The sequence below is a fragment of the Oncorhynchus keta genome, chromosome 27 (genome assembly GCF_023373465.1).
Source record: "Oncorhynchus keta strain PuntledgeMale-10-30-2019 chromosome 27, Oket_V2, whole genome shotgun sequence".
NCBI classification, from domain to species: Eukaryota; Metazoa; Chordata; class Actinopteri; order Salmoniformes; family Salmonidae; genus Oncorhynchus; species Oncorhynchus keta.
Window position 1 is genome coordinate 4,811,546 of NC_068447.1, and position 26,351 is coordinate 4,837,896.

The 26,351-nt window shown below is 39.3% G+C and overlaps 1 pseudogene; it reads left to right on the forward strand.

Annotated features, from left to right (window-relative positions):
- Positions 1-26,351, forward strand: part of LOC127912367 (XK-related protein 7-like) — a 126,782-nt pseudogene that overhangs the window by 79,364 nt on the left and 21,067 nt on the right.

Sequence of the window (26,351 nt, forward strand, 5' to 3'; positions counted from 1 at the left end):
TTATTGACCAATGAATGCACCACACAGTAGATTTATTGACCAATGAATGCACCACACAGGAGATTTATTGACCAATGAATGCACCACACAGTAGATTTATTGACCAATGAATGCACCACACAGGAGATTTATTGACCAATGAATGCACCACACAGTAGATTTATTGACCAATGAATGCACCACACAGTAGATTTATTGACCAATGAATGCACCACACAGTAGATTTATTGACCAATGAATGCACCACACAGTAGATTTATTGACCAATGAATGCACCACACTGTAGATTTATTGACCAATGAATGCACCACACAGGAGATTTATTGACCAATGAATGCACCACACAGTAGATTTATTGACCAATGAATGCACCACACAGGGATTTATTGACCAATGAATGCACCACACTGTAGATTTATTGACCAATGAATGCACCACACAGTAGATTTATTGACCAATGAATGCACCACACTGTAGATTTATTGACCAATGAATGCACCACACAGTAGATTTATTGACCAATGAATGCACCACACAGGGGATTTATTGACCAATGAATGCACCACACAGTAGATTTATTGACCAATGAATGCACCACACAGGAGATTTATTGACCAATGAATGCACCACACAGTAGATTTATTGACCAATGAATGCACCACACAGTAGATTTATTGACCAATGAATGCACCACACAGTAGATTTATTGACCAATAAATGCACCACACTGTATATTTATTGACCAATGAATGCACCACACTGTAGATTTATTGACCAATGAATGCACCACACAGTAGATTTATTGACCAATGAATGCACCACACAGTAGATTTATTGACCAATGAATGCACCACACAGGAGATGTATTGACCAATGAATGCACCACACAGTAGATTTATTGACCAATGAATGCACCACACTGTAGATTTATTGACCAATGAATGCACCACACAGTAGATTTATTGACCAATGAATGCACCACACAGTAGATTTATTGACCAATGAATGCACCACACAGTAGATTTATTGACCAATGAATGCACCACACTGTAGATTTATTGACCAATGAATGCACCACACAGGAGATTTATTGACCAATGAATGCACCACACAGTAGATTTATTGACCAATGAATGCACCACACTGTAGATTTATTGACCAATGAATGCACCACACTGTAGATTTATTGACCAATGAATGCACCACACAGTAGATTTATTGACCAATGAATGCACCACACAGGGATTTATTGACCAATGAATGCACCACACAGTAGATTTATTGACCAATGAATGCACCACACTGTAGATTTATTGACCAATGAATGCACCACACAGTAGATTTATTGACCAATGAATGCACCACACAGGAGATTTAAAGACCAATGAATGCACCACACAGTAGATTTATTGACCAATGAATGCACCACACAGGAGATGTATTGACCAATGAATGCACCACACAGTAGATTTATTGACCAATGAATGCACCACACTGTAGATTTATTGACCAATGAATGCACCACACTGTAGATTTATTGACCAATGAATGCACCACACAGTAGATTTATTGACCAATGAATGCACCACACAGTAGATTTATTGACCAATGAATGCACCACACAGTAGATTTATTGACCAATGAATGCACCACACAGGAGATTTATTGACCAATGAATGCACCACACAGTATATTTATTGACCAATGAATGCACCACACAGTAGATTTATTGACCAATGAATGCACCACACTGTAGATTTATTGACCAATGAATGCACCACACTGTAGATTTATTGACCAATGAATGCACCACACAGTAGATTTATTGACCAATGAATGCACCACACTGTAGATTTATTGACCAATGAATGCACCACACAGTAGATTTATTGACCAATGAATGCACCACACTGTAGATTTATTGACCAATGAATGCACCACACTGTAGATTTATTGACCAATGAATGCACCACACTGTAGATTTATTGACCAATGAATGCACAGCACAGGAGATTTATTGACCAATGAATGCACCACACTGTAGATTTATTGACCAATGAATGCACAGCACAGGAGATTTATTGACCAATGAATGCACCACACTGGAGATTTATTGACCAATGAATGCACCACACAGTAGATTTATTGACCAATGAATGCACCACACAGTAGATTTAAAGACCAATGAATGCACCACACAGTAGATTTAAAGACCAATGAATGCACCACACAGTAGATTTATTGACCAATGAATGCACCTCACAGTAGATTTATTGACCAATGAATGCACCACACAGTAGATTTATTGACCAATGAATGCACCACACAGGAGATTTATTGACCAATGAATGCACCACACAGTAGATTTATTGACCAATGAATGCACCACACAGGGGATTTATTGACCAATGAATGCACCACACTGTAGATTTATTGACCAATGAATGCACCACACTGTAGATTTATTGACCAATGAATGCACCACACAGTAGATTTATTGACCAATGAATGCACCACACAGGAGATGTATTGACCAATGAATGCACCACACAGTAGATTTATTGACCAATGAATGCACCACACTGTAGATTTATTGACCAATGAATGCACCACACAGTAGATTTATTGACCAATGAATGCACCACACTGTAGATTTATTGACCAATGAATGCACCACACAGTAGATTTATTGACCAATGAATGCACCACACAGTAGATTTATTGTCCAATGAATGCACCACACTGTAGATTTATTGACCAATGAATGCACCACACAGGAGATTTATTGACCAATGAATGCACCACACAGTAGATTTATTGACCAATGAATGCACCACACTGTAGATTTATTGACCAATGAATGCACCACACTGTAGATTTATTGACCAATGAATGCACCACACAGTAGATTTATTGACCAATGAATGCACCACACAGGGATTTATTGACCAATGAATGCACCACACAGTAGATTTATTGACCAATGAATGCACCACACTGTAGATTTATTGACCAATGAATGCACCACACAGTAGATTTATTGACCAATGAATGCACCACACAGGAGATGTATTGACCAATGAATGCACCACACAGTAGATTTATTGACCAATGAATGCACCACACAGTAGATTTATTGACCAATGAATGCACCACACTGGAGATTTATTGACCAATGAATGCACCACACAGTAGATTTATTGACCAATGAATGCACCACACAGTAGATTTATTGACCAATGAATGCACCACACAGTAGATTTATTGACCAATGAATGCACCACACAGTAGATTTATTGACCAATGAATGCACCACACAGGAGATTTATTGACCAATGAATGCACCACACAGTATATTTATTGACCAATGAATGCACCACACAGGGGATTTATTGACCAATGAATGCACCACACTGTAGATTTATTGACCAATGAATGCACCACACAGTAGATTTATTGACCAATGAATGCACCACACAGGGATTTATTGACCAATGAATGCACCACACAGTAGATTTATTGACCAATGAATGCACCACACAGTAGATTTATTGACCAATGAATGCACCACACTGTAGATTTATTGACCAATGAATGCACCACACTGTAGATTTATTGACCAATGAATGCACAGCACAGGAGATGTATTGACCAATGAATGCACCACACTGGAGATTTATTGACCAATGAATGCACCACACAGTAGATTTATTGACCAATGAATGCACCACACAGTAGATTTATTGACCAATGAATGCACCACACAGTAGATTTATTGACCAATGAATGCACCACACAGTAGATTTATTGACCAATGAATGCACCACACAGTAGATTTATTGACCAATGAATGCACCACACAGGAGATTTATTGACCAATGAATGCACCACACAGTAGATTTATTGACCAATGAATGCACCACACAGTAGATTTATTGACCAATGAATGCACCACACAGTAGATTTATTGACCAATGAATGCACCACACAGTAGATTTATTGACCAATGAATGCACCACACAGGAGATGTATTGACCAATGAATGCACCACACAGTAGATTTATTGACCAATGAATGCACCACACAGTAGATTTATTGACCAATGAATGCACCACACTGGAGATTTATTGACCAATGAATGCACCACACAGTAGATTTATTGACCAATGAATGCACCACACAGTAGATTTATTGACCAATGAATGCACCACACAGTAGATTTATTGACCAATGAATGCACCACACAGTAGATTTATTGACCAATGAATGCACCACACAGTAGATTTATTGACCAATGAATGCACCACACAGTAGATTTATTGACCAATGAATGCACCACACAGTAGATTTATTGACCAATGAATGCACCACACAGTAGATTTATTGACCAATGAATGCACCACACAGTAGATTTATTGACCAATGAATGCACCACACAGTAGATTTATTGACCAATGAATGCACCACACAGTAGATTTATTGACCAATGAATGCACCACACTGTAGATTTATTGACCAATGAATGCACCACACTGTAGATTTATTGACCAATGAATGCACCACACAGTAGATTTATTGACCAATGAATGCACCACACTGTAGATTTATTGACCAATGAATGCACCACACTGTAGATTTATTGACCAATGAATGCACCACACAGTAGATTTATTGACCAATGAATGCACCACACTGTAGATTTATTGACCAATGAATGCACCACACAGTAGATTTATTGACCAATGAATGCACCACACTGTAGATTTATTGACCAATGAATGCACCACACAGTAGATTTATTGACCAATGAATGCACCACACTGTAGATTTATTGACCAATGAATGCACCACACAGTAGATTTATTGACCAATGAATGCACCACACTGTAGATTTATTGACCAATGAATGCACCACACAGTAGATTTATTGACCAATGAATGCACCACACAGTAGATTTATTGACCAATGAATGCACCACACAGTAGATTTAAAGACCAATGAATGCACCACACAGTAGATTTAAAGACCAATGAATGCACCACACAGTAGATTTATTGACCAATGAATGCACCACACAGTAGATTTATTGACCAATGAATGCACCACACAGGAGATTTATTGACCAATGAATGCACCACACAGTAGATTTATTGACCAATGAATGCACCACACAGGGATTTATTGACCAATGAATGCACCACACTGTAGATTTATTGACCAATGAATGCACCACACAGTAGATTTATTGACCAATGAATGCACCACACAGGGGATTTATTGACCAATGAATGCACCACACAGTAGATTTATTGACCAATGAATGCACCACACAGTAGATTTATTGACCAATGAATGCACCACACAGTAGATTTATTGACCAATGAATGCACCACACAGTAGATTTATTGACCAATGAATGCACCACACAGTAGATTTATTGACCAATGAATGCACCACACAGTAGATTTATTGACCAATGAATGCACCACACAGTAGATTTATTGACCAATGAATGCACCACATCGTAGATTTATTGACCAATGAATGCACCACACTGTAGATTTATTGACCAATGAATGCACCACACAGTAGATTTATTGACCAATGAATGCACCACACTGTAGATTTATTGACCAATGAATGCACCACACAGTAGATTTATTGACCAATGAATGCACCACACAGGAGATTTATTGACCAATGAATGCACCACACAGTATATTTATTGACCAATGAATGCACCACACAGGGATTTATTGACCAATGAATGCACCACACTGTAGATTTATTGACCAATGAATGCACCACACAGTAGATTTATTGACCAATGAATGCACCACACAGGGGATTTATTGACCAATGAATGCACCACACAGTAGATTTATTGACCAATGAATGCACCACACAGTAGATTTATTGACCAATGAATGCACCACACTGTAGATTTATTGACCAATGAATGCACCACACTGTAGATTTATTGACCAATGAATGCACAGCACAGGAGATGTATTGACCAATGAATGCACCACACTGGAGATTTATTGACCAATGAATGCACCACACAGTAGATTTATTGACCAATGAATGCACCACACAGTAGATTTATTGACCAATGAATGCACCACACAGTAGATTTATTGACCAATGAATGCACCACACAGTAGATTTATTGACCAATGAATGCACCACACAGTAGATTTATTGACCAATGAATGCACCACACAGGAGATTTATTGACCAATGAATGCACCACACAGTAGATTTATTGACCAATGAATGCACCACACAGTAGATTTATTGACCAATGAATGCACCACACAGTAGATTTATTGACCAATGAATGCACCACACAGTAGATTTATTGACCAATGAATGCACCACACAGGAGATGTATTGACCAACGAATGCACCACACAGTAGATTTATTGACCAATGAATGCACCACACAGTAGATTTATTGACCAATGAATGCACCACACTGGAGATTTATTGACCAATGAATGCACCACACAGTAGATTTATTGACCAATGAATGCACCACACAGTAGATTTATTGACCAATGAATGCACCACACAGTAGATTTATTGACCAATGAATGCACCACACAGTAGATTTATTGACCAATGAATGCACCACACAGTAGATTTATTGACCAATGAATGCACCACACAGTAGATTTATTGACCAATGAATGCACCACACAGTAGATTTATTGACCAATGAATGCACCACACAGTAGATTTATTGACCAATGAATGCACCACACAGTAGATTTATTGACCAATGAATGCACCACACAGTAGATTTATTGACCAATGAATGCACCACACAGTAGATTTATTGACCAATGAATGCACCACACTGTAGATTTATTGACCAATGAATGCACCACACTGTAGATTTATTGACCAATGAATGCACCACACAGTAGATTTATTGACCAATGAATGCACCACACTGTAGATTTATTGACCAATGAATGCACCACACTGTAGATTTATTGACCAATGAATGCACCACACAGTAGATTTATTGACCAATGAATGCACCACACTGTAGATTTATTGACCAATGAATGCACCACACAGTAGATTTATTGACCAATGAATGCACCACACTGTAGATTTATTGACCAATGAATGCACCACACAGTAGATTTATTGACCAATGAATGCACCACACTGTAGATTTATTGACCAATGAATGCACCACACAGTAGATTTATTGACCAATGAATGCACCACACTGTAGATTTATTGACCAATGAATGCACCACACAGTAGATTTATTGACCAATGAATGCACCACACAGTAGATTTATTGACCAATGAATGCACCACACAGTAGATTTAAAGACCAATGAATGCACCACACAGTAGATTTAAAGACCAATGAATGCACCACACAGTAGATTTATTGACCAATGAATGCACCACACAGTAGATTTATTGACCAATGAATGCACCACACAGGAGATTTATTGACCAATGAATGCACCACACAGTAGATTTATTGACCAATGAATGCACCACACAGGGATTTATTGACCAATGAATGCACCACACTGTAGATTTATTGACCAATGAATGCACCACACAGTAGATTTATTGACCAATGAATGCACCACACAGGGATTTATTGACCAATGAATGCACCACACAGTAGATTTATTGACCAATGAATGCACCACACAGTAGATTTATTGACCAATGAATGCACCACACAGTAGATTTATTGACCAATGAATGCACCACACAGTAGATTTATTGACCAATGAATGCACCACACAGTAGATTTATTGACCAATGAATGCACCACACAGTAGATTTATTGACCAATGAATGCACCACACAGTAGATTTATTGACCAATGAATGCACCACACTGTAGATTTATTGACCAATGAATGCACCACACTGTAGATTTATTGACCAATGAATGCACCACACAGTAGATTTATTGACCAATGAATGCACCACACTGTAGATTTATTGACCAATGAATGCACCACACTGTAGATTTATTGACCAATGAATGCACCACACAGTAGATTTATTGACCAATGAATGCACCACACTGTAGATTTATTGACCAATGAATGCACCACACAGTAGATTTATTGACCAATGAATGCACCACACTGTAGATTTATTGACCAATGAATGCACCACACAGTAGATTTATTGACCAATGAATGCACCACACTGTAGATTTATTGACCAATGAATGCACCACACAGTAGATTTATTGACCAATGAATGCACCACACTGTAGATTTATTGACCAATGAATGCACCACACAGTAGATTTATTGACCAATGAATGCACCACACAGTAGATTTATTGACCAATGAATGCACCACACAGTAGATTTAAAGACCAATGAATGCACCACACAGTAGATTTAAAGACCAATGAATGCACCACACAGGAGATTTATTGACCAATGAATGCACCACACAGTAGATTTATTGACCAATGAATGCACCACACAGGGGATTTATTGACCAATGAATGCACCACACTGTAGAATTATTGACCAATGAATGCACCACACAGTAGATTTATTGACCAATGAATGCACCACACAGTAGATTTATTGACCAATGAATGCACCACACAGGAGATTTAAAGACCAATGAATGCACCACACAGTAGATTTATTGACCAATAAATGCACCACACTGTAGATTTATTGACCAATGAATGCACCACACTGTAGATTTATTGACCAATGAATGCACCACACAGTAGATTTATTGACCAATGAATGCACCACACTGTAGATTTATTGACCAATGAATGCACCACACATTAGATTCATTGACCAATGAATGCACCACGCAGTAGATTTATTGACCAATGAATGCACCACACAGGAGATTTATTGACCAATGAATGCACCACACAGTAGATTTATTGACCAATGAATGCACCACACAGTAGATTTATTGACCAATGAATGCACCACACTGTAGATTTATTGACCAATGAATGCACAGCACAGGAGATTTATTGACCAATGAATGCACCACACAGTAGATTTAAAGACCAATGAATGCACCACACAGGAGATTTATTGACCAATGAATGCACCACACAGTAGATTTATTGACCAATGAATGCACCACACAGTAGATTTATTGACCAATGAATGCACCACACAGTAGATTTATTGACCAATGAATGCACCACACAGGAGATTTATTGACCAATGAATGCACCACACAGTAGATTTATTGACCAATGAATGCACCACACAGGAGATTTATTGACCAATGAATGCACCACACAGGAGATTTATTGACCAATGAATGCACCACACTGTAGATTTATTGACCAATGAATGCACACACTGTAGATTTATTGACCAATGAATGCACCACACTGTAGATTTATTGACCAATGAATGCACCACACAGTAGATTTATTGACCAATGAATGCACCACACTGTAGATTTATTGACCAATGAATGCACCACACTGTAGATTTATTGACCAATGAATGCACCACACAGTAGATTTTTTGACCAATGAATGCACCACACTGTAGATTTATTGACCAATGAATGCACCACACAGTAGATTTATTGACCAATGAATGCACCACACTGTAGATTTATTGACCAATGAATGCACCACACAGTAGATTTATTGACCAATGAATGCACCACACTGTAGATTTATTGACCAATGAATGCACCACACAGTAGATTTATTGACCAATGAATGCACCACACTGTAGATTTATTGACCAATGAATGCACCACACAGTAGATTTATTGACCAATGAATGCACCACACAGTAGATTTATTGACCAATGAATGCACCACACAGTAGATTTAAAGACCAATGAATGCACCACACAGTAGATTTAAAGACCAATGAATGCACCACACAGGAGATTTATTGACCAATGAATGCACCACACAGTAGATTTATTGACCAATGAATGCACCACACAGTAGATTTATTGACCAATGAATGCACCACACTGTAGAATTATTGACCAATGAATGCACCACACAGTAGATTTATTGACCAATGAATGCACCACACAGTAGATTTATTGACCAATGAATGCACCACACAGGAGATTTAAAGACCAATGAATGCACCACACAGTAGATTTATTGACCAATAAATGCACCACACTGTAGATTTATTGACCAATGAATGCACCACACTGTAGATTTATTGACCAATGAATGCACCACACAGTAGATTTATTGACCAATGAATGCACCACACTGTAGATTTATTGACCAATGAATGCACCACACATTAGATTCATTGACCAATGAATGCACCACACAGTAGATTTATTGACCAATGAATGCACCACACAGTAGATTTATTGACCAATGAATGCACCACACAGTAGATTTATTGACCAATGAATGCACCACACAGTAGATTTATTGACCAATGAATGCACCACACTGTAGATTTATTGACCAATGAATGCACAGCACAGGAGATTTATTGACCAATGAATGCACCACACAGTAGATTTAAAGACCAATGAATGCACCACACAGGAGATTTATTGACCAATGAATGCACCACACAGTAGATTTATTGACCAATGAATGCACCACACAGTAGATTTATTGACCAATGAATGCACCACACAGTAGATTTATTGACCAATGAATGCACCACACAGGAGATTTATTGACCAATGAATGCACCACACTGTAGATTTATTGACCAATGAATGCACCACACAGGAGATTTATTGACCAATGAATGCACCACACAGGAGATTTATTGACCAATGAATGCACCACACTGTAGATTTATTGACCAATGAATGCACCACACTGTAGATTTATTGACCAATGAATGCACCACACAGTAGATTTATTGACCAATGAATGCACCACACAGTAGATTTATTGACCAATGAATGCACCACACAGTAGATTTATTGACCAATGAATGCACCACACAGTAGATTTATTGACCAATGAATGCACCACACAGTAGATTTATTGACCAATGAATGCACCACACAGTAGATTTATTGACCAATGAATGCACCACACAGTAGATTTATTGACCAATGAATGCACCACACAGTAGATTTATTGACCAATGAATGCACCACACAGGAGATTTATTGACCAATGAATGCACCACACAGTAGATTTATTGACCAATGAATGCACCACACCGTAGATTTATTGACCAATGAATGCACCACACAGTAGATTTATTGACCAATGAATGCACCACACTGTAGATTTATTGACCAATGAATGCACCACACTGTAGATTTATTGACCAATGAATGCACCACACAGTAGATTTATTGACCAATGAATGCACCACACTGTAGATTTATTGACCAATGAATGCACCACACAGGAGATTTATTGACCAATGAATGCACCACACTGTAGATTTATTGACCAATGAATGCACCACACAGGAGATTTATTGACCAATGAATGCACCACACTGTAGATTTATTGACCAATGAATGCACCACACAGGAGATTTATTGACCAATGAATGCACCACACTGTAGATTTATTGACCAATGAATGCACCACACAGTAGATTTATTGACCAATGAATGCACCACACTGTAGATTTATTGACCAATGAATGCACCACACAGTAGATTTATTGACCAATGAATGCACCACACAGGAGATTTAAAGACCAATGAATGCACCACACAGTAGATTTATTGACCAATGAATGCACCACACTGTAGATTTATTGACCAATGAATGCACCACACATTAGATTTATTGACCAATGAATGCACCACGCAGTAGATTTATTGACCAATGAATGCACCACACTGGAGATTTATTGACCAATGAATGCACCACACAGTAGATTTATTGACCAATGAATGCACCACACAGTAGATTTATTGACCAATGAATGCACCACACTGTAGATTTATTGACCAATGAATGCACCACACTGTAGATTTATTGACCAATGAATGCACCACACAGTAGATTTATTGACCAATGAATGCACCACACAGTAGATTTATTGACCAATGAATGCACCACACAGTAGATTTATTGACCAATGAATGCACCACACAGTAGATTTATTGACCAATGAATGCACCACACTGTAGATTTATTGACCAATGAATGCACCACACAGTAGATTTATTGACCAATGAATGCACCACACTGTAGATTTATTGACCAATGAATGCACCACACAGTAGATTTATTGACCAATGAATGCACCACACTGTAGATTCATTGACCAATGAATGCACCACGCAGTAGATTTATTGACCAATGAATGCACCACACTGTAGATTTATTGACCAATGAATGCACCACACAGTAGATTTATTGACCAATGAATGCACCACACAGTAGATTTATTGACCAATGAATGCACCACACTGTAGATTTATTGACCAATGAATGCACCACACAGTAGATTTATTGACCAATGAATGCACCACACAGTAGATTTATTGACCAATGAATGCACCACACAGTAGATTTATTGACCAATGAATGCACCACACAGTAGATTTATTGACCAATGAATGCACCACACAGGAGATTTATTGACCAATGAATGCACCACACAGTAGATTTATTGACCAATGAATGCACCACACAGTAGATTTATTGACCAATGAATGCACCACACAGTAGATTTATTGACCAATGAATGCACCACACAGTAGATTTATTGACCAATGAATGCACCACACAGGAGATTTAAAGACCAATGAATGCACCACACAGTAGATTTATTGACCAATGAATGCACCACACAGTAGATTTAAAGACCAATGAATGCACCACACAGTAGATTTAATGACCAATGAATGCACCACACAGTAGATTTATTGACCAATGAATGCACCACACAGTAGATTTAAAGACCAATGAATGCACCACACAGTAGATTTATTGACCAATGAATGCACCACACAGTAGATTTAAAGACCAATGAATGCACCACACAGTAGATTTATTGACCAATGAATGCACCACACAGGAGATTTATTGACCAATGAATGCACCACACAGTAGATTTATTGACCAATGAATGCACCACACAGTAGATTTATTGACCCACACTGTAGATTTATTGACCAATGAATGCACCACACTGTAGATTTATTGACCAATGAATGCACCACACAGTAGATTTATTGACCAATGAATGCACCACACTGTAGATTTATTGACCAATGAATGCACCACACATTAGATTTATTGACCAATGAATGCACCACACAGTAGATTTATTGACCAATGAATGCACCACACTGTAGATTATTGACCAATGAATGCACCACACAGTAGATTTATTGACCAATGAATGCACCACACAGTAGATTTATTGACCAATGAATGCACCACACAGGAGATTTATTGACCAATGAATGCACCACACTGTAGATTTATTGACCAATGAATGCACCACACAGTAGATTTATTGACCAATGAATGCACCACACTGTAGATTTATTGACCAATGAATGCACCACACAGTAGATTTATTGACCAATGAATGCACCACACAGGAGATTTATTGACCAATGAATGCACCACACAGTAGATTTAAAGACCAATGAATGCACCACACAGTAGATTTATTGACCAATGAATGCACCTCACAGTAGATTTAAAGACCAATGAATGCACCACACAGTAGATTTATTGACCAATGAATGCACCACACAGTAGATTTAAAGACCAATGAATGCACCACACAGTAGATTTATTGACCAATGAATGCACCACACAGGAGATTTATTGACCAATGAATGCACCTCACAGTAGATTTATTGACCAATGAATGCACCACACAGTAGATTTATTGACCAATGAATGCACCACATCGGGGATTTATTGACCAATGAATGCACCACACTGTAGATTTATTGACCAATGAATGCACCACACAGTAGATTTATTGACCAATGAATGCACCACACTGTAGATTTATTGACCAATGAATGCACCACACAGTAGATTTATTGACCAATGAATGCACCACACAGTAGATTTATTGACCAATGAATGCACCACACAGTAGATTTATTGACCAATGAATGCACCACACAGTAGATTTATTGACCAATGAATGCACCACACAGTAGATTTATTGACCAATGAATGCACCACACAGTAGATTTATTGACCAATGAATGCACCACACAGTAGATTTATTGACCAATGAATGCACCACACTGTAGATTTATTGACCAATGAATGCACCACACTGTAGATTTATTGACCAATGAATGCACCACACAGTAGATTTATTGACCAATGAATGCACCACACAGTAGATTTATTGACCAATGAATGCACCACACAGGAGATTTATTGACCAATGAATGCACCACACAGTAGATTTATTGACCAATGAATGCACCACACTGTAGATTTATTGACCAATGAATGCACCACACAGTAGATTTATTGACCAATGAATGCACCACACAGTAGATTTATTGACCAATGAATGCACCACACAGTAGATTTATTGACCAATGAATGCACCACACTGTAGATTTATTGACCAATGAATGCACCACACAGGAGATTTATTGACCAATGAATGCACCACACAGTAGATTTATTGACCAATGAATGCACCACACTGTAGATTTATTGACCAATGAATGCACCACACTGTAGATTTATTGACCAATGAATGCACCACACAGTAGATTTATTGACCAATGAATGCACCACACAGGGATTTATTGACCAATGAATGCACCACACAGTAGATTTATTGACCAATGAATGCACCACACTGTAGATTTATTGACCAATGAATGCACCACACAGTAGATTTATTGACCAATGAATGCACCACACAGGAGATTTAAAGACCAATGAATGCACCACACAGTAGATTTATTGACCAATGAATGCACCACACAGGAGATGTATTGACCAATGAATGCACCACACAGTAGATTTATTGACCAATGAATGCACCACACAGTAGATTTATTGACCAATGAATGCACCACACAGGAGATTTATAGACCAATGAATGCACCACACAGTAGATTTATTGACCAATGAATGCACCACACAGGAGATTTATTGACCAATGAATGCACCACACAGTAGATTTATTGACCAATGAATGCACCACACAGTAGATTTATTGACCAATGAATGCACCACACAGGAGATTTATTGACCAATGAATGCACCACACAGTATATTTATTGACCAATGAATGCACCACACAGGGGATTTATTGACCAATGAATGCACCACACTGTAGATTTATTGACCAATGAATGCACCACACTGTAGATTTATTGACCAATGAATGCACCACACAGTAGATTTATTGACCAATGAATGCACCACACTGTAGATTTATTGACCAATGAATGCACCACACAGTAGATTTATTGACCAATGAATGCACCACACTGTAGATTTATTGACCAATGAATGCACCACACAGTAGATTTATTGACCAATGAATGCACCACACTGTAGATTTATTGACCAATGAATGCACAACACAGTAGATTTATTGACCAATGAATGCACCACACTGTAGATTTATTGACCAATGAATGCACAGCACAGGAGATTTATTGACCAATGAATGCACCACACTGTAGATTTATTGACCAATGAATGCACCACACAGTAGATTTATTGACCAATGAATGCACCACACAGTAGATTTAAAGACCAATGAATGCACCACACAGTAGATTTATAGACCAATGAATGCACCACACAGTAGATTTATTGACCAATGAATGCACCTCACAGTAGATTTATTGACCAATGAATGCACCACACAGTAGATTTATTGACCAATGAATGCACCACACAGGAGATTTATTGACCAATGAATGCACCACACAGTAGATTTATTGACCAATGAATGCACCACACAGGGATTTATTGACCAATGAATGCACCACACTGTAGATTTATTGACCAATGAATGCACCACACTGTAGATTTATTGACCAATGAATGCACCACACAGTAGATTTATTGACCAATGAATGCACCACACAGGAGATGTATTGACCAATGAATGCACCACACAGTAGATTTATTGACCAATGAATGCACCACACTGTAGATTTATTGACCAATGAATGCACCACACAGTAGATTTATTGACCAATGAATGCACCACACTGTAGATTTATTGACCAATGAATGCACCACACAGTAGATTTATTGACCAATGAATGCACCACACAGTAGATTTATTGTCCAATGAATGCACCACACTGTAGATTTATTGACCAATGAATGCACCACACAGGAGATTTATTGACCAATGAATGCACCACACAGTAGATTTATTGACCAATGAATGCACCACACTGTAGATTTATTGACCAATGAATGCACCACACTGTAGATTTATTGACCAATGAATGCACCACACAGTAGATTTATTGACCAATGAATGCACCACACAGGGATTTATTGACCAATGAATGCACCACACAGTAGATTTATTGACCAATGAATGCACCACACTGTAGATTTATTGACCAATGAATGCACCACACAGTAGATTTATTGACCAATGAATGCACCACACAGGAGATGTATTGACCAATGAATGCACCACACAGTAGATTTATTGACCAATGAATGCACCACACAGTAGATTTATTGACCAATGAATGCACCACACTGGAGATTTATTGACCAATGAATGCACCACACAGTAGATTTATTGACCAATGAATGCACCACACAGTAGATTTATTGACCAATGAATGCACCACACAGTAGATTTATTGACCAATGAATGCACCACACAGTAGATTTATTGACCAATGAATGCACCACACAGGAGATTTATTGACCAATGAATGCACCACACAGTATATTTATTGACCAATGAATGCACCACACAGGGATTTATTGACCAATGAATGCACCACACTGTAGATTTATTGACCAATGAATGCACCACACAGTAGATTTATTGACCAATGAATGCACCACACAGGGGATTTATTGACCAATGAATGCACCACACAGTAGATTTATTGACCAATGAATGCACCACACAGTAGATTTATTGACCAATGAATGCACCACACTGTAGATTTATTGACCAATGAATGCACCACACTGTAGATTTATTGACCAATGAATGCACAGCACAGGAGATGTATTGACCAATGAATGCACCACACTGGAGATTTATTGACCAATGAATGCACCACACAGTAGATTTATTGACCAATGAATGCACCACACAGTAGATTTATTGACCAATGAATGCACCACACAGTAGATTTATTGACCAATGAATGCACCACACAGTAGATTTATTGACCAATGAATGCACCACACAGTAGATTTATTGACCAATGAATGCACCACACAGGAGATTTATTGACCAATGAATGCACCACACAGTAGATTTATTGACCAATGAATGCACCACACAGTAGATTTATTGACCAATGAATGCACCACACAGTAGATTTATTGACCAATGAATGCACCACACAGTAGATTTATTGACCAATGAATGCACCACACAGGAGATGTATTGACCAATGAATGCACCACACAGTAGATTTATTGACCAATGAATGCACCACACAGTAGATTTATTGACCAATGAATGCACCACACTGGAGATTTATTGACCAATGAATGCACCACACAGTAGATTTATTGACCAATGAATGCACCACACAGTAGATTTATTGACCAATGAATGCACCACACAGTAGATTTATTGACCAATGAATGCACCACACAGTAGATTTATTGACCAATGAATGCACCACACAGTAGATTTATTGACCAATGAATGCACCACACAGTAGATTTATTGACCAATGAATGCACCACACAGTAGATTTATTGACCAATGAATGCACCACACAGTAGATTTATTGACCAATGAATGCACCACACAGTAGATTTATTGACCAATGAATGCACCACACAGTAGATTTATTGACCAATGAATGCACCACACAGTAGATTTATTGACCAATGAATGCACCACACTGTAGATTTATTGACCAATGAATGCACCACACTGTAGATTTATTGACCAATGAATGCACCACACAGTAGATTTATTGACCAATGAATGCACCACACTGTAGATTTATTGACCAATGAATGCACCACACTGTAGATTTATTGACCAATGAATGCACCACACAGTAGATTTATTGACCAATGAATGCACCACACTGTAGATTTATTGACCAATGAATGCACCACACAGTAGATTTATTGACCAATGAATGCACCACACTGTAGAGTTATTGACCAATGAATGCACCACACAGTAGATTTATTGACCAATGAATGCACCACACTGTAGATTTATTGACCAATGAATGCACCACACAGTAGATTTATTGACCAATGAATGCACCACACTGTAGATTTATTGACCAATGAATGCACCACACAGTAGATTTATTGACCAATGAATGCACCACACAGTAGATTTATTGACCAATGAATGCACCACACAGTAGATTTAAAGACCAATGAATGCACCACACAGTAGATTTAAAGACCAATGAATGCACCACACAGTAGATTTATTGACCAATGAATGCACCACACTGTAGATTTATTGACCAATGAATGCACAGCACAGGAGATTTATTGACCAATGAATGCACCACACTGGAGATTTATTGACCAATGAATGCACCACACAGTAGATTTATTGACCAATGAATGCACCACACAGTAGATTTAAAGACCAATGAATGCACCACACAGGAGATTTATTGACCAATGAATGCACCACACTGTAGATTTATTGACCAATGAATGCACCACACTGTAGATTTATTGACCAATGAATGCACCACACAGTAGATTTATTGACCAATGAATGCACCACACAGTAGATTTATTGACCAATGAATGCACCACACTGTAGATTTATTGACCAATGAATGCACCACACTGTAGATTTATTGACCAATGAATGCACCACACTGTAGATTTATTGACCAATGAATGCACAGCACAGGAGATTTATTGACCAATGAATGCACCACACTGTAGATTTATTGACCAATGAATGCACCACACAGTAGATTTATTGACCAATGAATGCACCACACAGTAGATTTATTGACCAATGAATGCACCACACAGTAGATTTATTGACCAATGAATGCACCACACAGTAGATTTATTGACCAATGAATGCACCACACAGGAGATTTATTGACCAATGAATGCACCACACAGTAGATTTATTGACCAATGAATGCACCACACAGGGATTTATTGACCAATGAATGCACCACACTGTAGATTTATTGACCAATGAATGCACCACACAGTAGATTTATTGACCAATGAATGCACCACACTGTAGATTTATTGACCAATGAATGCACCACACAGTAGATTTATTGACCAATGAATGCACCACACAGGGATTTATTGACCAATGAATGCACCACACAGTAGATTTATTGACCAATGAATGCACCACACAGTAGATTTATTGACCAATGAATGCACCACACAGTAGATTTATTGACCAATGAATGCACCACACAGTAGATTTATTGACCAATGAATGCACCACACAGGAGATTTATTGACCAATGAATGCACCACACAGTAGATTTATTGACCAATGAATGCACCACACAGTAGATTTATTGACCAATGAATGCACCACACAGTAGATTTATTGACCAATAAATGCACCACACTGTATATTTATTGACCAATGAATGCACCACACAGTAGATTTATTGACCAATGAATGCACCACACAGTAGATTTATTGACCAATGAATGCACCACACAGTAGATTTATTGACCAATGAATGCACCACACAGTAGATTTATTGACCAATGAATGCACCACACAGTAGATTTATTGACCAATGAATGCACCACACAGTAGATTTATTGACCAATGAATGCACCACACTGTAGATTTATTGACCAATGAATGCACCACACTGTAGATTTATTGACCAATGAATGCACCACACAGTAGATTTATTGACCAATGAATGCACCACACAGTAGATTTATTGACCAATGAATGCACCACACAGTAGATTTATTGACCAATGAATGCACCACACAGTAGATTTATTGACCAATGAATGCACCACACAGTAGATTTATTGACCAATGAATGCACCACACAGTAGATTTATTGACCAATGAATGCACCACACAGGAGATTTATTGACCAATGAATGCACCACACAGTAGATTTATTGACCAATGAATGCACCACACAGGAGATTTATTGACCAAAGGTCTTTGTCTTTGGTACGGTCTTTATCTGGGTCTTTAACTGGGTCTTTATCTGGGTCTTTAACTGGGTCTTTGGCTGGGTCTTTAACTGGGTCTTTGGCTGGGTCTTTAACTGGGTCTTTGACTGGGTCTTTAACTGGGTCTTTGACTGGGTCTTTAACTGGGTCTTTATCTGGGTCTTTAACTGGGTCTTTAACTGGGTCTTTATCTGGGTCTTTAACTGGGTCTTTGACTGGGTCTTTAACTGGGTCTTTGACTGGGTCTTTGACTGGGTCTTTAACTGGGTCTTTAACTGGGTCTTTAACTGGGTCTTTGACTGGGTCTTTGACTGGGTCTTTGACTGGGTCTTTGACTGGGTCTTTAACTGGGTCTTTGACTGGGTCTTTGGCTGGGTCTTTGACTGGGTCTTTGGCTGGGTCTTTAACTGGGTCTTTGGCTGGGTCTTTAACTGGGTCTTTGGCTGGGTCTTTAACTGGGTCTTTGACTGGGTCTTTAACTGGGTCTTTGACTGGGTCTTTGGCTGGGTCTTTGGCTGGGTCTTTGTCTGGGTCTTTAACTGGGTCTTTGACTGGGTCTTTAACTGGGTCTTTGACTGGGTCTTTGACTGGGTCTTTGGCTGGGTCTTTAACTGGGTCTTTAACTGGGTCTTTGACTGGGTCTTTAACTGGGTCTTTAACTGGGTCTTTGACTGGGTCTTTGGCTGGGTCTTTAACTGGGTCTTTGACTGGGTCTTTGGCTGGGTCTTTGGCTGGGTCTTTAACTGGGTCTTTGGCTGGGTCTTTAACTGGGTCTTTGACTGGGTCTTTAACTGGGTCTTCGGCTGGGTCTTTGACTGGGTCTGTTACTGGGTCTTTGGCTGGGTCTTTGACTGGGTCTTTAACTGGGTCTTTAACTGGGTCTTTGACTGGGTCTTTAACTGGGTCTTTGACTGGGTCTTTAACTGGGTCTTTGACTGGGTCTTTAACTGGGTCTTTGACTGGGTCTTTGACTGGGTCTTTGACTGGGTCTTTGGCTGGGTCTTTGACTGGGTCTTTAACTGGGTCTTTGACTGGGTCTTTAACTGGGTCTTTATCTGGGTCTTTGGCTGGGTCTTTGACTGGGTCTTTATCTGTGTCTTTAACTGGGTCTTTGACTGGGTCTTTAACTGGGTCTTTGACTGGGTCTTTAACTGGGTCTTTGACTGGGTCTTTAACTGGGTCTTTGACTGGGTCTTTGACTGGGTCTTTGACTGGGTCTTTGGCTGGGTCTTTGACTGGGTCTTTAACTGGGTCTTTGACTGGGTCTTTAACTGGGTCTTTGACTGGGTCTTTAACTGGGTCTTTGACTGGGTCTTTGACTGGGTCTTTGACTGGGTCTTTGGCTGGGTCTTTGACTGGGTCTTTAACTGGGTCTTTGACTGGGTCTTTAACTGGGTCTTTATCTGGGTCTTTGGCTGGGTCTTTGACTGGGTCTTTATCTGTGTCTTTAACTGGGTCTTTGACTGGGTCTTTAACTGGGTCTTTGACTGGGTCTTTAACTGGGTCTTTGACTGGGTCTTTAACTGGGTCTTTGACTGGGTCTTTGACTGGGTCTTTGGCTGGGTCTTTGACTGGGTCTTTGGCTGGGTCTTTGGCTGGGTCTTTAACTGGGTCTTTGGCTGGGTCTTTAACTGGGTCTTTGACTGGGTCTTTAACTGGGTCTTTGACTGGGTCTTTGGCTGGGTCTTTGGCTGGGTCTTTGACTGGGTCTTTAACTGGGTCTTTGACTGGGTCTTTGACTGGGTCTTTGGCTGGGTCTTTAACTGGGTCTTTAACTGGGTCTTTGACTGGGTCTTTGGCTGGGTCTTTAACTGGGTCTTTGACTGGGTCTTTGGCTGGGTCTTTGGCTGGGTCTTTAACTGGGTCTTTGGCTGGGTCTTTAACTGGGTCTTTGACTGGGTCTTTAACTGGGTCTTCGGCTGGGTCTTTGACTGGGTCTGTTACTGAGTCTTTGGCTGGGTCTTTGACTGGGTCTTTGGCTGGGTCTTTGACTGGGTCTTTAACTGGGTCTTTGACTGGGTCTTTAACTGGGTCTTTGGCTGGGTCTTTAACGGGGTCTTTGGCTGGGTCTTTGGTTCGGTCGTTGACTGGGTCTTTGGCTGGGTCTTTAACTGGGTCTTTGGCTGGGTCTTTAACTGGGTCTTTAACTGGGTCTTTGACTGGGTCTTTAACTGGGTCTTTGGCTGGGTCTTTAACTGGGTCTTTAACTGGGTCTTTGACTGGGTCTTTAACTGGGTCTTTAACTGGGTCTTTGGCTGGGTCTTTAACTGGGTCTTTGGCTGGGTCTTTAACTGGGTCTTTGACTGGGTCTTTAACTGGGTCTTTGGCTGGGTCTTTAACTGGGTCTTTAACTGGGTCTTTGACTGGGTCTTTAACTGGGTCTTTGGCTGGGTCTTTGACTGGGTCTTTGACTGGGTCTTTAACTGGGTCTTTGACTGGGTCTTTGACTGGGTCTTTGACTGGGTCTTTAACTGGGTCTTTAACTGGGTCTTTGGCTGGGTCTTTAACTGGGTCTTTAACTGGGTCTTTGACTGGGTCTTTAACTGGGTCTTTAACTGGGTCTTTGGCTGGGTCTTTGACTGGGTCTTTAACTGGGTCTTTAACTGGGTCTTTGACTGGGTCTTTGACACCGTCCATACACATATTTAGTAGATGTTATTGGTCACATACACATATTTAGCAGATGTTATTGGTCACATACACATATTTAACAGATGTTATTGGTCCATATTTAACAGATGTGATTGGTCACATACACATATTTAACAGATGTTATTGGTCCATATTTAACAGATGTTATTGGTCACATACACATATTTAACAGATGTTATTGGTCCATATTTAACAGATGTGATTGGTCACATACACATATTTAACAGATGTTATTGGTCCATATTTAACAGATGTTATTGGTCCATGCACATATTTAACAGATGTTATTGGTCCCATACACATATTTATCAGATGTTATTGATCACATATTTACATACACTAAGTTGACTGCGCCTTTAAACAGCTTGAAAAATTCCAGAAAATGATGTCATGGCTTTAGAAGCTTCTGATAAGCTAATTGACATAATTTGAGTCAATTGGAGGTGTACCTGTGGATGTATTTCAAAGCCTACCTTCAAACTCAGTGCCTCTTTGGTTGACATAATGGGGAAATCAAAAGAAATCAGCCAAGACCTCAGAAAGAAAAATGTTAGACCTCCATAAGTCTGGTTCATCCTTGGGAGCAACTTCCAAACGCCTGAAGGTACCACGTTCATCTGTACAAACAATAGTACGCAAGTATAAATACCATGGGACCACGCAGCCATCATACCTCTCAGGAAGAAGACGCGTTCTGTCTCCTAGAGATGAACGTACTTTGGTGCGAAAAGTACAAATCAATCCCAGAACAACAGCAAAGGACCTTGTGAAGATGCTGGAGGAAACAGGTACAAAAGTATTTAAATCCACAGTAAAACGAGTCCTATATCGACCTGTATAACCTGAAAGGCCGCTCAGTAAGGAAGAAGCCACTGCTCCAAAACCGCCACAAAAAAGCCAGACTACGGTTTGCAACTGCGCATGGGGACAAAGACCGTACTTTTTGGAGAAATGTCCTCTGGTCTGATGAAACAAAAATAGAACTGTTTGGCCATAATGACCATCGTTATGTTTGGAGGAAAAAGGGGGAGGCTTGCAAGCCAAAGAACACCATCCCAACCGTGAAGCACGGGGATGGCAGCATCATGTTGTGGGGGTGCTTTGCTGCAGGAGGGACTGGTGCACTTCACAAAATAGATGGAATCATGAGGAATTAAAATGACGTGGATATATTGAAGCAACATCTCAAGGCATCAGTCAGGAAGTGAAAGCTTGGTCGTAAATGGGTCTTCCAAATGGACAATGACCCCAAGCATACTTCCAAATGGGTCTTCCAAATGGACAATGACCCCAAGCATACTTCCTAAGTTGTGGCAAAATGGCTTAAGGACAACAAAGTCAAGGTATTGGAGTGGCCCTCACAAAGCCCTGACCTCAATCCTAGAACATTTGTGGGCAGAACTGAAAAAGAATATGTGCGAGCAAGGAGGCCTACAAACCTGACTCAGTTACACCAGCTCTGTCAGGAGGAATGGGCCAAAATTCACCCAATTTATTGAGGGAAACATTGTGGAAGGCTACCCGAAATGTTTGACCCAAGTTAAACAATTTAAAGGCAATGCTACCATATACTAATTGAGTGTAAGTAAACGTCTGACCCACTGGGAATGTGATGATAGAAATAAAAACTGAAATAAATCACTCTGACATTTCACATTCTTAAAATAAAGTGATCCTAACTGACCAAAGACAGGGAATTTTTATGAGGATTAAATGTCAGGAATTGTGAAAAACTGAGCTTAAATGTAATTGGCTAAGGTGTATGTAAACTTCCCGCTTCAAATGATGATGTTACCATGTGAGTTTCCTGACTGTGGGCTGTTTCTGTGGGTTCCTCTGTAGACTGGAGCCTTCAGCTTTAGTTGTCTGCCTCACCTGACATGTCCTATATGCCCTTATGGTCTACAGTGTATTAGAGCTGGGACGATAAACTGACAATTATCGACACCGACCACAAAAAAATCACTTATCTCCTGAATTTCTGGTGATATCGTTCATTACAATAAGTCACCTATACTAGAGAAATGTGACGTTTGAAATGAAGTAGGTTTGTTTAACATGGGGTGATTGTTAATGGGACAATTTATGTTGATATATATGTTTGTCCACATCGCTCTGGTTCCGCTCTACGGTTACTCCTTCTTACATTGAAGGACACTCTGATCCAGAGTCACTACAGTAGTGAGTCATTTAGCAGACTCTCTGATCCAGAGTCACTACAGTAGTGAGTCATTTAACAGACTCTCTTATCCAGAGTCACTACAGTAGTGAGTCATTTAACAGACTCTCTTATCCAGAGTCACTACAGTAGTGAGTCATTTAACAGACTCTCTTATCCAGAGTCACTACAGTAGTGAGTCATTTAGCAGACTCTCTGATCCAGAGTCACTACAGTAGTGAGTCATTTAACAGACTCTTATCCAGAGTCACTACAGTAGTGAGTTATTTAGCAGACTCTCTTATCCAGAGTCACTACAGTAGTGACTGATCACTAAGTTATCTGATTCATTAATTGACAGATTGACTGATCAATAAGTTATCTGATTCATTAATTGATTGATTGATTGACGTCCCCCTTCTCCTCCCCTCCCCCTCTACAGGTATGTCCACGCCCTCTACCTGGGCGCCCAGAGCCGTTGGCTCGGCAACCGCGGTCACTTCCACTGGAGGTTGATGTTTGAGTGTGCTGACATCACCATGCTGAGGCTGCTGGAGGCCTTCCTGAAGAACGCTCCTCAGCTGGTGCTACAACTCAGCATCATTATCCATGCCAACCGGGTCCTGCCGCTGCAGGGTGAGTCGTGTTTTGTGTGTGTGTGTTTTGTGTGTGTGTGTGTGTGTGTGTGTGTGTGTGTGTGTGTGTGTGTGTGTGTGTGTGTGTGTGTGTGTTGTTCCTCTTTCTGTCATTGTCTCTTTTACTTGACATCAAGTAATCTCTTCCTGACTCATCGTCTGCATTCTAAATGTGATATAAAACATGGTATGATATGATAAGATAAGATATGATATGACATGATAAGATAAGATACGATATGATATGACATGATATGATAAGATATGACATGATAAGATAAGATACGATATGATATGACATGATAAGATAAGATATGATATGACATGATAAGATAAGATAAGATATGATATGACATGATAAGATAAGATATGACATGATAAGATACGATATGATATGACATGATAAGATAAGATATGATATGACATGATATGATAAGATATGACATGATAAGATAAGATACGATATGATATGATAAGATATGACATGATAAGATAAGATACGATATGATATGACATGATAAGATAAGATAAGATATGATATGACATGATATAAGATATGATATGACATGATAAGATAAGATAAGATATGATATGACATGATATGATAAGATAATATA